This window comes from Numida meleagris, unplaced genomic scaffold (genome assembly GCF_002078875.1).
Source record: "Numida meleagris isolate 19003 breed g44 Domestic line unplaced genomic scaffold, NumMel1.0 unplaced_Scaffold218, whole genome shotgun sequence".
In the NCBI taxonomy this organism is placed as follows: Eukaryota; Metazoa; Chordata; class Aves; order Galliformes; family Numididae; genus Numida; species Numida meleagris.
In genome coordinates, this window is record NW_018363981.1 from 644,468 (window position 1) to 661,472 (window position 17,005).

Consider the following 17,005-nt stretch of genomic DNA (forward strand, 5'->3'; position numbering starts at 1 on the left):
GCACCTGCCCATAGCTTCCCACACTTCCTATCACTCTATCCTGCCTCAGGGCAGATCTCTGGGTGCTATTCTTAAATAATTGCTTAATCTTAAACATAACCTGAAACACATTCATTACACATAGCCATAGGAGCACGCTGGTGTGAACATCCCACAGATATTCCAAATTCTCAAGAACTATTGTAACTAGTTTAGGGAAAGAAGGAAAAGTGAAAGAGAAAGGGAGGTTAAGGAACTGCTGGAAAATGTCCTCTCCTGTCTCCTCCATGGACTGGCTCCCTGAGGTGACAAAATAAAGAGTATAATTACTAATAGCATCCACAATATGGTTTCCAAAGCCCATAGATTATTGCAATGCTGAATTCACATACCACATTAGTTAATCCGCTGCCAATTTTATCATAATATAAGACAAGGCCACAGAGTATAGCAAAATAAAAACCTTAATCCAATCCCCAGATATGACAAACAATGCAGCAAGGAATATAGGCAGCAAGCAAGGTGCTACACAATATATTTCCATAAGAAGACTCTTAAAGATCTCCATAAACAGTGAAAAAATTAGCATAGTGACAAATAATTATCAAACTACCACAACACCCTGTGTTAACACACTCCAGTCAATTCTGCTGTTATCTCAACCCTTCATGCCCCATGTTGGGTTCCAAAATGACCATTGTGGTTTAACCTGGCTTAACCTTGCAGATGGCTAAGCACCACACCATCATTCACTCCCACCCCCACCTTCCCTGTGGTATGAGAGAGAGAATAAAGTAGAACCTGTGGGCTGAGATAAAACTATTTACTAAAACTGAGAAAAGGAAATGGATAGGAAATGGATAATAGTTATGACTGCTGTTGTGAAAATACCAAGTCACGACCTGAAACAGTGATTGAACACCTGGTGAGAAGGCAGGGCCAACCCAGGGGAGCTCAGGTTCATGCAATGCACCTGAGTGAGCAGAAGGGGTGGAGCCAGGAGCTACCCCTTCCCAGACTTCATTTAAGCGCTGGCAGCAGAAGCTAGGGTATCTTGCTGGTGATTTCTGCCTCCTGGAGGCCTTCTAAAGGTAAGCAGTTTTTCTTCCTTTGTTTCTGTGACTGCTGCCTTTGGGCTTGTTCTCATTTGCTGCAGCCTAAGATTGTGCTGCTCTGTTATTGTTGCTGCACTTTCTGTCACATTATAGCATTTCACTTGGCAAGCCAGCCAGGTACTTATTTATGATGGATTACCTTAAAAAAAAAAAAAAAAAAAAAACTGTGTGTTGACTGGTCACTGGGACCCTGAATACACTGAAAGAGGAACTCCTGGGGGAAACCCTGGGATTCTTGGGTTCCCTGTGGCAAGTACTACTTGGATTATTGAAGAATGGAGACCTATAAGGGACAATGGTCCCATTATTAAATCCCCTTCAAAAATGGCCAACTTTTCGAGTAAATTAAAACAAAACTTTTTTACTGCTACTAACTATTAACACATCATTCCTCTGAGGAAGAATTAAAAGAAGAAAAGGAGCTTTTAAAAGCCCATATTAGACACCTGGAGGATAAAACTACATCCTCAACAGGGCAAACTACCTTCCCTTCAAATAGAACTTCCCCTTTGAAATTTCTACCCATAATGTTAGAAGGGGAAAAGGACTTGAGTCAGCAGGATCCTTGGATGAATACATGTTGAATACAGGAACAAAAAGAAGAATACAGAAACAAAAAGAAGGCCAAACAGACAAATTCAATCTGGGAACCTCAGATTATCTAGAAATAAGACTGGTAATCATAGAATAGCAAGGTTGGAAAGGACCTACAAGATCATCCAGTCCAACAATCTGCCTACCACCAATAACCCCACTAAACCATGTCTCTCAACACAACATCTAAATGTTTCTTGAATGCCTTCAGGGACGGTGACTCAACCACCTCCTTGGGCAGCCCATTCCAGTGCCTGACCACTCTTTCAGGAAAGTAGTATTTCCTAACATCCAGCCTGAATCTCCCCTATTGCAACTTGAGGCCATTCCCCCTCATCCTGTCAGTAGTTAGAAGACAGAAGAGGCCGACCCCCCCCCGCCCCCCGCTCACTACAACCTCCCTTCATGTAGTTATGTAGTTACAGAGAGCGATAAGGTCTCCCCTGAGCCTCCTCTTCTCCAGACTGAACAATCCCAGCTCCCTCAGCTGCTCCTCATAAGGCCCATGCTCTAGACCCCTCACCAGCTTTGTTGCCCTCCTCTGAACATGCTCCAGGGCCTCAATATCTTTCTTTCAGTGAGGGGCCAATAACTCAAAAGACAAAAAATCCAGGATAGACCAGCAGGGTTGGCAGCTGAAGAGTGGCCCCTGGCCCATACCACGCTACATGTAGAGGCATGCCATTGCACAGCTGCTGAACTTATGGATTTGTTGTAATGATTTAAACAAAGATCCTGAGAAAGCATACCAGCCTGACTTTTGAGATTATAGGATATGGGGGCTGAAGGTGTGGTGGTAAATGGGTCTGAGATTTCTAAACGGGTATCCATTACCACACATCTGGCCCTCAGACAGAGGCTGTATGTGATGGTAATGCCTAATCCCCAGCACCTAGGGCCCCCCAGTTGGCACTGAAGCCCTATGTAAAACTAAATATTTTTTGGTCCTGAAAGAATATACAGTGTGTTATGGCACTAGTTGATACGGGCGCAGGAGCATCAATTACTTAGGATGATCCAACCAAATTCCAGGGAGATAGGGTGGTGATTGGTGGGTTTGGGTGACAGACCATCCCTGTAACCCAGATATAGTTGAGGTTGGGCATCTCCCACCCTGGGAATATAAGGTGTCTATTGTCCCAGTCCAAGAGTATATACTAGGCATAGACATAGTATGGAGTCTGACTCTCCAGACAGCCATAGGAGAGTTGAGACTGAGAGAGAGATATATTAGTATCTAGGCAGTGCAGGTGGTATTAAGAGGCCATGCAAAATGTGAGCCTATTTGCTTGCCTAATCTGTGCAGGATCACTAATACTAAACAGTATAGACTCCTAGGGGGGCAAAAGGAGATCTCTAGAACAGTGCAGGAACTAGAAAAAGTAGGAATCATAAGACCTGTACATAGCCTGTATAATTCCCCTAGAAGTCAGATAGCATAGGGAGAATGACAGTGGATTACTGAGAAATAAATAGGGTCACGCTGCCCATTCATGTAGCTGTACTCAAAATTGCCTCCCTGATGGAAAAATTGAGGAGGAAGTTAGAAACTTACCATTGTATCCTGGACCTGGCCAATGCATTCTTCAGTATTCCCATTCATGAAGAATTGCAAGACCAGTTTGCATTTATGTGGGGAGGCAGGATGTGGACCTTTCAGGTCCTGCCACAAAGGTAAGTGCATTCACAAACCTATTGTCAAAGCTTAGTGGTGGGTGACCTAGCAGATTGAAATAATCCTAATAACATCAAACTGTACCACTATGCTGATGATCTCAGGTTGAACTCCAACTCACCGGAGGCCTTAGGAAAGGCAGTAAACACATTAACTGCTCATTTACAAGAGAAAGGGTGGGCTATAAACCCACAAAAAGTGCAAGGACCAGACCTGTCAGTGAAATTCCTGGGTGTAGTGTGGTCAGGAAAGACCGAAGTACTACCCAGTGCAATAATAGACAAGGTTCAGGCATTCCGGGTCCCAAGGTAGCTGCAATGATTTTGGGGTATATTGGGATATTGGCGTTCCTTTATACTCCACCTAGCGCAGCTGCTGAGGCCTTTGTATCGACTCACAAAGAAAGACCAAAAATGGCACTGGGGAGAATGGGACAAGAGGCCTTCCAGCAAGTAAAACTAGCTGTTAAACAGGCCCAGGCAGTGGGTATATTTGATCCTACCCTTCCAGCTGAACTAGATGTCCATGTAACTCAGGATGGGTTCAGCTGGGGCCTATGGCAGTGCCAGAATTCTGTTTGAATCCCAGTTGGGTTCTGGTCTCAGGTTTGGCATGGAGCAGAAGAAGGGTACAGTATGATTGAAAAACAGTTATTGGCTGTCTCCTCCTCATTACAGGCAGTAGAGCCAATAACCCAAACATCTGAAGTCATAGTTAAGAACACTTTGCCATTTCAGGGGTGGGTCTAAGATCTGACCCACCTTCCTAAGACAGGGGTGGCACAAGCACAGACAGTGGCACAATAGGTCACTTATCTGAGCCAGAGGAGTAGTCTGACTTTGTCACCATTGAAAGAAGAACTCTAGAAGATCCTAGGCCCAGTAATGTATCACAGTGATATGCCAGAAGAGAAAATGGTTGTTCCACTGGCAAAGAGTCCTGCTCAGGAAGGGAAATATCCCATTCCTGAATATGCCTGCTATATGGATGGTTCCAGCAAGGGTAACCCGAGGAAGTGGAGAGTAGTGGCATACCATCCCTTATCTGAAACAATCTGGTTTGAAGAGGGGGATGGTCAGGTAGACAACGGGGAGAACTGTGAGCTATGTGGATGGTTATAACCAAGGAACCTGGTGACGGTACCCTGAATATCTGCACAGATAGTGGGGCTGTGTACTGGGAGCTCACTTTCTGGGATTGCATAGTGGGCCACCCAGGAATGAACTATTCATGCCTGATCAATCTGGGACAGAGAGATGTAGTTACACATAAGGAATGTGGTTATACACAGGGTCATTCATGTCTACCACATTTCTGGCCACCAACCTCTACAGTCACCAGGAAAATATGAAGCTGACAATGCTGGCTCAAGTCTGATGGATTGAGGATTCACCATGTGAGAACGCCACCTCCTGGTTACATCAGAAGCTGTGGCATGCTGGAAAAAAGACATTGTCCAGGTATGCTGAGACTGCGATGCTTGTTTCTAGATGAGAACAAGACCATTGCCCAAAATAACAGCCCATCTTGTTAGAGGACACAATCTCCTCCAGCAATAGCAAGCCAATTACACTGGGCCCTTCCCTCGGTCTGAGGTGGCAAGATATGCCCTGACCTGCATTGACACAGCATGTGAGCTATTGCAGGCCTATCCAGTGCCAAGAGCAAACCAGGCATATACTATCAAGGTACTCACCAAGTTGATGGCTGCCTACAGGACACCTCAAGTCATTGAGAGTGACTAAGGGACTCATTTCTCTGGTGCAGTGGGACAGTGCTGGGCAGAAGAAAACAACATGGAGTGGGATTCCACATTCTATATAATCTGACTGTGGCAAGCTTTACTGAACACTATAATGGTATTCTTAAGGCTGCCCTGAAGACAGACTCTCAGTTCCTGCTGAGGTGAACGAAGAGACTCTACAAAACCCTGGGGGACCTGAATGGAAGGTCTAGAGATGGCAGACCCAGTGCCCTGAAGATGCTACGGACAACATGAGCCTCTCCGCTTAGGATCCAAGTTATGGGCACTGATAATCAAGTGAGACCCCAGATAGGCAATGACAATAATCTTCTGCTCCCTGCCCCTGAGAACCCAGAACCTGGTACCCATCAAATAGAATGGCCTTGGAAGATGCTAGTAGGACCAAAGTGGTATGGCCTACTTGTAACTTGGGGGAGATTATTGGAGGTTGGGGGATAGGTAGTCCCCCTGGTAATATGTACATTGCCTGCAGACATTCTGGTCAGCGCTCTGGTTTTCATCACTAAGGGGACCTTGTTCATGTCCCTATGGCAAATCAGCCCCCCTCCCCTTTGGTACCTGTTATGCAGCCTCAGATATGAGGCCAAAGGGTATGGGTACATATGGCCAGGACATGCCCCAGTGCAAGCTGAAGTGTTGACCCAGGATGGGAATATGGCCTGTACCTTGCTGTGGAAGGTGGATCTACCCCTTCTGGTATCTCTGAAACATCTATGCTACTCCCCATGAGTCTCTTTGAGTCCACAGGATCACTGGGAGGAGAAATGTGACATCAAGATGCTCCAGTGTCACTATAAGATCAGCGTGACACCTGGCTGTGGACTATGTGGGACTGATGGAATGTGAACCGAACCTTTCCTGTTCCAAGGAACTATGTGCCTCCAGAGGAACTGTTGAGTACTGGCCCACAAAGGAACATGAACCTGAACCAAGAATCAGTCATCAATTGTCTTATATTTTGTCAGTCTACACTGTGATGTGCAAATTGTACAAAGTGTTGCAGTATACTGGATCACCATAATGGAAAGAGCTTACCTTCAATCTGCACAATCATTGATTCATGCTCTGAAGGGGTAAAGTGTAGTGGAAATGCCAAGTCATGGTTTGCAACAGTGATTGAGCACCTAGTAGGAAGGCAAGGCCAACCCAGGGGAGCTCAGGTGCATGCAGTGCACCTGAGTGAGCAGAAGGGGTGGAGCCAGCCCCTTCCCAGACCTCATTTAAGGGTTGGCCAGGGTATCTTGCTGGTGATCTCTGCCTACTGGAAGTCTTCCAAAGGTAAGCAGTTTTTCTTCCTTTGTTTCTGTGTCCATGGCTGCTGCCTTTGGGCTTGTTCTCATTTTCTGCAGCCTAGGATTGTGCCACACTGCTATTATTAGTGCTATACTTTCCATCACATTATAGCATTGCAGCATTACAACTATATTTATCTAAATGTGTATTAGATGCTCAAGGAGTTGCTCACCACCCACCCACTGATATCTAGCTAGCCCCCAAGCAGTGGAAAATAATGAGATAAATCCCCAGCCCTTTCTAAACTCTCGTTCTGCATTATATCATATGGTATGGAACGTCCCTTTGGCTAGTTTAAATCAGCAGTCCTGACTGTGTCCCCTCCCAGCTCCTCAGGAAGCCCCAACCTCTTACTGGCAGCTGAGAAAACTGGAATGGCCTTGGCTCTGTACAATACTGCTTACTAACGATAAGAATTGGTGAGTTATCAACATTGTTTTTCTCCTAAAACCAAAACATAGCATTTTACATTTTTTACATATTGTATCAGTTTGGACTGGATGGTCTTGTAGGTCCTTTCCATCCTTGCTGATTCTATACCAGATACTCTGAAGAAAATCTATTCTGTCTCAGCTGAAACTAAGGCTGTATGAATGAGAGATGTCTTTCTGTGGGTTGGCTTCCTTTTTTTTTTTTTGTTTTTTATTTTTAATCCTTATCTACCATAATACTCAAACTCTTCTAAACTTTCATTTAAACAGTGACGGTACTCCTTACTATAAACAGTCCGGTGGCTCTATTTTCTGCTCAGAATGTTAGTTCTGGTTGACTGAAGGCTGCCCATCAAATTATGGATGTAATCTTTTTTTTTTAAAAAAAGGTGGTATTTCTTTTTTTGTATTAGAAGAGATGGCAAACAACGGAACTTAATTCTCTAGCGTGATTTAACTGAATTATTGAGAATTCTGAAAATAGCAGAGGAAACCAAAACATATCATTTATTTCATTCTGCTTCATAAGAAATGAGACAGGGAAGACAGTGTTCTAAGCATCAAATCAAGATGTTCACTGTTTAAAAAATATAATCAATTGCAAATATTGTAATATTTTGTCATATTACTTAACTGCACACAAATATATTTTTAACAGTTTGCTAACCATACTTATTTTTTCCTAGAAGAAACTAAGAAATACTGCATGTGAAGGATGTGTACTCTCCAGAAGTCCTTCATTTTTGCTTTCTTCAGCTGTGGGCTTTGCAAGTTCATTATCTGTCAATTTGAAGTTGGAAAGAGATACTGCTAAGGAGCTGATGCCAACATTATGAGCATTCTGGGAGAAGCTGGCTTCACTGGAAAAGCTGGCTGACGGGTCAGGCTCAAACTGATATAGTAAATGGGGTTACATCAGGCTGATGCCCAGTTGCTATCCATTTTAGGGCCCATTCCTCCTAACGTTTTCATCAGTGAAAGTATGCTAAATAAGTTTGCGAACATTGAATTGAGAGGAGTTGTTGACTTCCCTGGGAGTAGAGAGGCTTTGCAAAAAAGATCTTGACAAACTGGGGAGGTGAACTATGACTAACTGCAGGAAGTTTAACAAGAGCAGGTGCTGGATTCTGCACTGGGGACATGGAAACCCTGAATATGTGTACAGACAGGAAAGAAAGGCTGGAGAGCAACTGTGCAGAGAGGGATCTGGGCATTCTGGTTGACAGCATGTTGAATAGTTGAGTCTACAGTGTGCTCTGGCTGCCAAAAAGACCAACTGTGTCCTGGGGTACATCAGGGATAGCATTGCTAGCTGGAATAAGGAAGGGATTGTCCTGCTCTGCTGTGGAGCATGTTGACCATGCCATATGTTTATGAGGAAGCTAAAATATACACAAAAGTTTGGAAGGTCCTTATTTCTCCAGGGAAAAGCTTCCCTACTTACTGAATGATTAAAGTTTTAATCACTAATTCATTTGATAATTTGTCAATCACTTAAATATTTCCTAACATGTCTTGAACGGTCAATTTAAAAAAAAAAAAAAGTAAATAAGTCTTTATGGGATGATACAGATGTGACTTCCAAGATTGTTTCTAGTATGAGAATGTGTAATATTAATTTAAAACTTCATAATAGTTTAGCAGATAGTTTGTATTTAGTATGCCTAGACCAGAAATGAAAGTATTAAAATATAAGCTTACTTTACAACCTCAATTTTTCTTTTTCTCTCTCTAGGCTTAATAATAAAAATATATGTTAAAAATACATTCTTGCAACAACACCAAAATTTTAGTTATATTCATTTTTGACTCTAAAAAAACTGCACATATTTGGTTATTCTTATCAATTTTGCTTTACTGCTATTGTTAATAACGCTTATTTAAAAAGTTTCTGATATGAATATAACAATAAAGAAAATCTTTTACATTAAATATTTTGAAAGTTTTTCTTGGCCAGGTTCTGAGGCACTAAATATCTCTTCTGTTAGTGCCCCAAATCCATTGATAAGATAACCACACCATCTGTTCACAAACCCTTTTTAAGAAATCCTGACCTACGCAAACAGATTCATAAGGGATAGTTATTTTTCCTTCAGAACTAAACAGTATTGCTCTGATACTAACTTCCTCTATGAAGTCGTCTGAAATGCTGACTTAAAAGAGCATGGCTTCAAACACTGGGTCATGGGGCTACTTGAAAGCTTATGTGATAGAACAAGTTTAATGAGGATTCTTAAGATGCTGAATTAGTAGCAACTGCAGAGATTTTTGAAACAGGATGAGCTTGTGCAAGCAGAAAGAACTTCATATAAATCAAAAATGGGCCAAAACTAAAAAATGGGTAGATGTTAACAAGGTGGAAGATCACACAGTTCAAGAGTACACATTGTTTTTCAGATGATGTAAGAAAATATTATTTAAACTAAGGACAGCTGCAAGGAGAAACAATGAGGAGTAGCTTGAACCAATCAAATCCTATGTAAACCAAGAACAGAAAGTAGGCAGATGGACCAAATGAGTACATATTTCAATGCAAATATAAGAGGGAATGGGAATGAACTAAAGCTGAATACTGACTTAGAACTCTCATCTTAGAAGTATAGTAAAAAGAAAATAATCAGTGGGTCACTACATTTTCATGGTGCAAAGTACATGGGGAAAAATAATAGGTAATGCCGCATGGGCAGTGCTATGCATTTAAAAGAAGCATGCAGCACGAGCAGTTGAATAGGTTAGCTGTCTTAAAATGTAGAATAATCTCCATGGATTACAATTCGATACTTACATGGGAAAATCATATGCTTTTGTACAATGTAGTTGTACATACGCTATCACAGCCTGAAAGGGATGGATAGAGGGAGGATGATTCACTTGCGAGCTCAGAGATGTTCTTGCAAAATATATACTAAAAGGAGGCTCCAGATATTCACATGCAGACACAGTATCTGTTACACTGGGGTGGGAAACTAAGGTAAATGTTTAGATCTCTTCAATGATTGCTTACTGAAGCAGCTTACCAAGGAAGCAGAAGGAAAAGATGCACTCCTGACTGTGTTTCTGAGCTCTTTGCTAGTACTTGGTTCTAAGTACAAGAAAGTACAAATTAAAAAAAAAATAAAAAAGAGATAGAAAGGAAAAAAAATAGAAAATGAGAAAAAAATAAAAAGAGGAAAAGAGAAAAGCTAAAGTACTGTTTAATTTCAGAAGGATAAAACATTTTTATAGGAAATACACCATGCCAGCTGACTAAGACTGAATTGTCTGTAAAAGAGATTTTAAACTGTAACAGTGCAATCTCTCTGCATAAGAGATTTAAATTGTCTCTTAAAAGGAGGTTATCCTTTCAGGTGCAACACTGTTGTGGCCACACTGATTGATCACTTGCGTGGATTCTGTCAGCACTACACTGTGTCTTTGTTAGTACTACTGCATACAATTGAATGGGGAGGAGGAGGTGAGGTGTACCAAGGCACTTGAGCCTGATGAAGCAGAGACTGCTACGGTGCTTCTTTCCCTTTTGCTGTTGTGCCAATGAATGAGCAAGGATAGTTAGTTAGGAGTAGAACTGGAATTCTTTAAAAATTATATTTTTCTTTCAGAGCTTAAGTTGCAATGGCAGAAGAATATGGAAAGAGGCTTCAAATATCAAGGCTATTTAAAACATCAGGCACAAAACAGCAAAAAATAAAAATTAAAAAAAAAAACAACACCCTAATATTCTTTTCTAAGCCTCAGCTCTGATGAGAACATCCAATTTGGGAAAATAGCTCAGGTTCTACTTAAGATTAATAACATCTACATTCTGATCTCTACAGCAGTCTCAGAGATCTGGTCCCCAAACCACACAGCTCTCATTCATTATGCCTGTGTAAAAAGAGGCATGTGAGAGAAATATCTCCAACTTCCAAACTGAGGCAAACTATGGACAAAATGCAACATTTGCCCACTGTCTGCAGATGTGGAACGTTTGGGATCCACTGCACTGGAAACACACTTGGTAGTTGCTAAAGGCTCTTCTGAAAGGTCCTAAATACACAGTAAAGTAGTTCATTAGAAAGAGAAAGTATAGTTTGTATCATAGTTAATAATTACTTAAGCAAGCAGAAGTGAATCCTGTAAGTTCCAAGGCCTGCAGCAGAATGCTTTCAGAAATTGCACAGAATCAGAGAACAATGGAGAAAAACTTAACAACATTTCTGTTAAAGTTGTAGATGTTTCAGGGAAGAAAATTCAGAGAAAAAATGTTAGGTTTTCAGGATTTTTTTTCCCCTCTAGCTGAAAGCAGTGGAAATCATGTTACAGGAATAGATTACAAGGGACAGTATGATTGATTCTAGGGCAGAAACAAAAATGAAAGGTAATATATTATTTTTTCACAGAAATTCTCTAAATATTTCAAACCATTATTATAAATTATACATGCATGAAGTTCCATACTGATAAAAGTGGGTCTAACTATAAAATTCTTGATGATTTTTCCAGGTTCATTGAGACAAAATATTGAAGATGCAAATGTAGACACAAGTGTTTTAAAGCTACAGAGACTACCTTCAAGTCTGTTGTCACAAAGCTGCAAGTAAATAAAAAAGAAACAGCTACAAACACACAGATAGGCAGAGAACAATAGAGAGACAACCTCATTTAAGGGTCTAAATACTGAAAGGCAGATAGAAGAGAAAAACAAGTACTGACAATTAGCTAGCCTTCATTTGCAAAGTCCAGTCAAGTAACCAAAAACCAAGAACCAAAAATCAGCCATCCAGTGTTCATAGTGGAAATGATATTGGTAGCAGCCAGCTAAGAATCAAACCAAGACAACTATCCTTTTCTAGAGCAAACAGAACCAATCAGAAAGAACTAACCAGCTAACTGCACTACCTAGCGAAGAGATGCCCACTGATTACAGAGATTACACAAAGAGTTAAAAAGTGAAACAGCTAAACCTATCGTTTCCCAGGTGGAATAAACCTTCCAAAAAGATAAAAGCGTAAAATCAATGTTTTCAGCAGTTACTGGAGATTATTGTGTATCTTGCAAGCATCCTATAAGATGAGTACAAATCTAACTTCTGATTTATCAGTATTTATTTCAACTATTGCATAAATCCTTTAATTTAAAACAACTAAGCAAACAATCTTCTACCACACTCCTGGCTTTCTTGGTGAAACAATGCTTTGCTCTGGAAATTTTGATCCTGCAGTGGCACTCTGGAAAACACGGTGAGAAATAAAGTTACGGTGTGAGACAAACTCAGGCTTGGAAATATTAAATAAAGTTAATGCAAAGCAGACCAACTGTGGCACTCAAGCAACTACACAAGCTATAATTTTGTCCAAGAGTGATACAAGCATCACAGCACTGATGATATAAACAACTTAATGGATCTAGCAGCTCAAACAATAGATCATCCCCTCTGGTTTGCACCGTATCACTGTTCCTACTCAGCATTTCTGCTGGGCGTGAAAAAACAAACCAAATCATCTATTGGACAAATTGGGCCAAACAGCCAGTTTCCCACAATATGCTATCACTAGGAATACAGGCATGCCATGCGCTGTGTAGTAATCAAGTTGGAAGAGTATTTTGTGGAAAAATATAGGTTTCTTTCTGTTTTCATTACTTAAAATGGATGCTATTCACAGAGCAGTACGATATGGAAAAGGAACATCCAAACTTACTCCAGCAGTAGTGATAATACCATGAAGTTGTGTATTCCAGTTCTTTCACTCATCTAAGTCTTCCTTTTTTTTTTTTTTTTTTCCCTCTGAAGAATTTGGTGGAGAGGAGCAGCAGCTAAATGCTCAGTGCTAGTGAGTTCAGATGCATTCCAAAGCAGTTTTACCTGTTTCAAGGATCAAACCCAGGACCTCACTGCCACACTGCACTGTCCAACAGAGATGCACCACCCTAAGCAGGCAAGATGCGCTCTAACTAGGAGAAATTGTTCCCACACTGTGCACTGCAGACATTTCTCATGGATGAGGGTGTCATGCTGTCTGTGATTCTCCTTTCCTGCCACGTATTGGTTTCAGCTACCAAACTGCAATATGTGGGCCTGAGTAGTTCACCAGTACTGAGGCTACATATTCCTGTGGGGAGTAAATGTGCTTGCAACTTGGCTGATCTTTTGATATGAAAAGAGGATGATGCATACCAGACAGCTATGCACATCACTGTCTGTGCCACTGCATACAGCACTTCAATGAAGAGGTATGAGGTGTTAGCTATGGAAAAAAAAAAAAAAACATTAATAATTCTGAGTTATCTAAAATGCAAATTAGCCTGCCAGATACATTCCATTAATGATTCTTTTTAAGTTAGAACAGCATTTTCAAAAAATTATTTCCTCAAGAATGTAGGTCAGTGAGCGTATTTCACAGAATCACAGAATGCCAGGGATTGGAAGGGACCTCGAAAGATCATCTAATCCAATCCCTCTGCCAGAGCAGGAACACCTAGATTAGGTCCAGGCGGGTTTTGAATGTCTCCAGAGAAGGAGACTTCACAAACTCCCTGGGCAGCCCATTCCAGTGTTCCGATACCCTTACTGTGAAGATTTTTTTTTTTCCATATTTATGTGGAACCTCCTGTGTTCCAGCTTGCTTCGCATATCAGATAAATGGACTATCTTAACCTGCTTAAAGAAGTTTAAATTTAAACTTACTTCCAAAATTTTCCATTTCAAAAATATAGAAATATGTTTTTTCTGTATATATATATACACATGTGTATGTTCTTAATTCCAATTTAGAATGACTGAAAAAGTATTCTCACTGCAAAATACAAAGCATATGAAGTATAAAACATGGTTGTAACAGTCTTTGATTATTTCTAATTAGAACTCAAACCAAATTTTCATGCTGCCATGCCCTACTGTCCACTCTCACTGTCAAACTTTGACAGCTTTCCAAGCAAGCAAGAGATTCTAACACTCAGATGTCATGCCATACAAAATAGCCATTGACATGCTTTATTTGATTTTTAATTAAGTGCTTAGTGATCTCACATACATCTAAGTGCCCAATTATGGCAAGCAACTTGGCATCATATTCACACTCTGCTCAGTGTGCCCTGCTAGTACAAGCACCAGTGTGGCCAACCTGCAAGGGGAGCACCACTTTAGTCACTGATCTGAATTGACAGAAATCATGAATAATAGCATATCCTGAGTTGGAAGAAAACCACAGGGATTATTGAGTTGAACTCCTGGCACCACGCAGAACCAACCAAAATTCAAACCTTACATCTGAGAGCATTGTCCAAATGTTTCTTGAACTCTAGCAAGCTTAGTAGTGTGACCATTTTCCTGGGGAGCCTGTTCCACGGCCCAACTGCCCTCTGGTGAAGAATTTTTTCCCAATACCCAATCTGATTCTCCTGTCACTCAGCTCCATGCTGTTCCCTCAGGTCCTGTTGCAGTCACCAGAGAAAAGAAACAAGCACCTGCCTCTCCACTCCCCTCAGTGAGGAAGCTGTAGGCCACCATGAGGCCTCCCCTCAGTCTCCTCCTCTCTAGGCTGAACCAACTATGTGACCTCAGCTGCTCCTCATAACTCTTGCCCTCTTGACCCTTCAACATCTTCGTAGCCCTCCTTCAGACACTCTTTAATAGCTACACATCTTTGTAAGTGGTAACTGTGTGTTGATTATGAACAAGATCATCAGTCATTTCTTACTAGTAGTTATGCAGAATTATAACTGCATCTAAGAGCCAGTCCAAACTTCAGTCTCACTGGACCAACCAGTATAGAAGAACTGAGCAAATCACAGTTGTTCAGTGATTTTAATCTATTCAGACAGCACAAATACAGAATGGGGAAATAAGTATAATATATTAACAAAGAAAATCATGTCAAGAGAGTAAATAGTATGATTTTTCCAGGATTTCCTTTTCTTTTTGAAGGGGATGGAAGAACAGAAGTAAATGAGTTGCTATGTGTCAGAATTGACTAACAGGAAAGAAGGTGACTAAGCAGGGTGTGAAAGATCCTTATAGACTATAAGAAAACAGAGAACGTGTGGGGAAAAAGAGCAAATTATATGCAGATCAGAAAAACTTCAATGAGTACAACAAAAGCTTCTACGCTTTTATATGTCCTCGCTTTTTGAGTTCATATATATGTTTGCAATTTGCAGTTTTTCCTTCATTTTCCATCTTTGTCCTCACTTAAGCCTCAGGATGAGGACAAAAAAAGTCACCATGCAGCCCTGGTGCCCACTGTGTGTGTTGGCTGTGAGACAAGAGAGAGGAAGGTGGCCCTGCCTGTGGCAAGTGTGTTGGAACTTCTTGATCCTTGGGGTCCCTTCCAACCCAAGCCATTCTATGATTCTACAAAGCTTACAAGGTGTAGATCCTGCAGAGTTCTTTCTGCATTTTCTGACTTTTTGAGATGTTCGTTGTGTAGGCTTGATTATTAATGGGGTGTAGAAGTAAACCAGATAATACAATCAAACAGATGAAATATATCTTTAAGATAATTTAGAGTCTACAGTTACTCATCATTTCACAGTTGTCTGTGAAACCAGGAATAATTCAAACAAACCAATAAAATAAAATAAAGCAACAATATGCTTACCACCAGGTATGCTTTTGATATTTATCTATAATTAAGACACTTTTGGTTTGTTTTAGATTGTCTTTTTTTTCTTTTCTATTTTTTTTTTTTTGTCTATTTGGGACTTTTTTTTACAGCTGATACTGTTATGGAGTGGTTCCCTGGAAAACATTTTTCATAATAGAACTAGTTATGCAAAAGAACTATTTTAGTCTGTTAGCAGACTCGTAGTTTTGTGAAAGTTTGGTATTTCTTTGGAATCTGTGCTACCCTTCTAGATCATGAAGCATGGTTTCTCATAGCCTGACATAATTTGAGAGGCTGATCACTTTTCTGAGACAACATCCCACTGTGATATAGAGAAAAGGGAAACAGAAAAAAAAATATATATATAAGGGAGTAGGGGACAATTTCCAAAGCCTGCAACCAACAGCACAGGCATCAGTAAAATCTGTACAGACAGAATCACTGGGCCTGCTGATGGAAACATAAAATTGTAGGTGGATAATGAACCATAAAATAAAACTTTATTTGTTAATTAAAAATACCGTACACTTGATCATAATCTCCATGAAGATAAACATGATATGAAAGTCTAGATATTCAGACACAAATCCAGTGAGTTATTCCCTAGTCACATATATGAAGCACAGGCAGACTCCCCTTTTCTAAAAGATGAGTAAATATCTCCTGTAGCCACTGTACACAAAGAAAATACCTGAGGTGAAGTTCATTTTATCTCAAGCAGAAAAACAGCAGAACACTGCAGTCCTCTAACACACAGCTGTCTTGTTAGATGCATCTCTTACACTCTCTTCAGTTTGAGCTCACCTTTCCTATCCTTCACTTTATGCTCTATAAATCTTTATTTAATACAGGCAGCTGTGACCATTCCTTGAGCTGTGAGGAGAAACACTTCATGGAACAAATCAGTGCCTGAGACACACAGTAAACTAATCAAGATGAGCAGAAGAACTCACTATCAACTGACCCAAAAGCTACCTTCAGAGGTAGGTAAAGGGACATGCTATCACAATAACTAGCAATTATTAGTAAGAATTATTTCCAGAAGACAGATTTTGAACACAGGTGACAGTTCTGTACCTTCCCTGAAATCAGCTTATTTCAAAAGGTACAGACTTACAACTTAAGGCTATGTGAATGCTTTAATGTTGTGATTCCTATCATTGATTGCTGTTGTATTTCAATCTTAACATTTACTGTTTATTATAAATCCGAAAAATGTAATATTTATGTGTGAAGAGCCATCCTTCTGTTCTGCATTAGTACACTGCCTAGCTCAAGAAAACCCAATCCATACCTTTGCTGTTTTTTGTTGTGGTTTTTGTTGTTGTTGTTGTTGTTTTAAATTTACTTTTCTTGGAAAAAGTGCTAAAAAGGTATTAGAGAAAGACAGATGGAAGGGTTTGGGGTGTTGATTTGCTTGTCTGGTTAAACTCTGCCTTTCTCTCTCTTCCCCTTATATTTCTCTGCATGACACTGATTTTCATAAGGGTTACTAATACAAAGAGTGTTGCTTTACACAATCAAGTAGTAGGCAACTAAAGAACAGCCTCTATTTTAAGACAGCCTACAGA

At 40.5% G+C, this 17,005-nt stretch overlaps 1 protein-coding gene and 1 long non-coding RNA gene across 2 annotated transcripts in view; one reads left to right on the forward strand and one right to left on the reverse strand.

Moving 5' to 3' along the window:
- ADCY1 (adenylate cyclase 1) overlaps window positions 1-17,005 on the reverse strand; it is a 166,165-nt gene that overhangs the window by 136,464 nt on the left and 12,696 nt on the right. The gene's annotated exons all lie outside the window — the stretch shown is intronic.
- Window positions 1,040-9,202, forward strand: LOC110390837. Its single transcript, XR_002433901.1, has 3 exons — window positions 1,040-1,070; window positions 6,750-6,840; window positions 7,539-9,202. It is a non-coding gene; the product is annotated as an uncharacterized LOC110390837 (long non-coding RNA).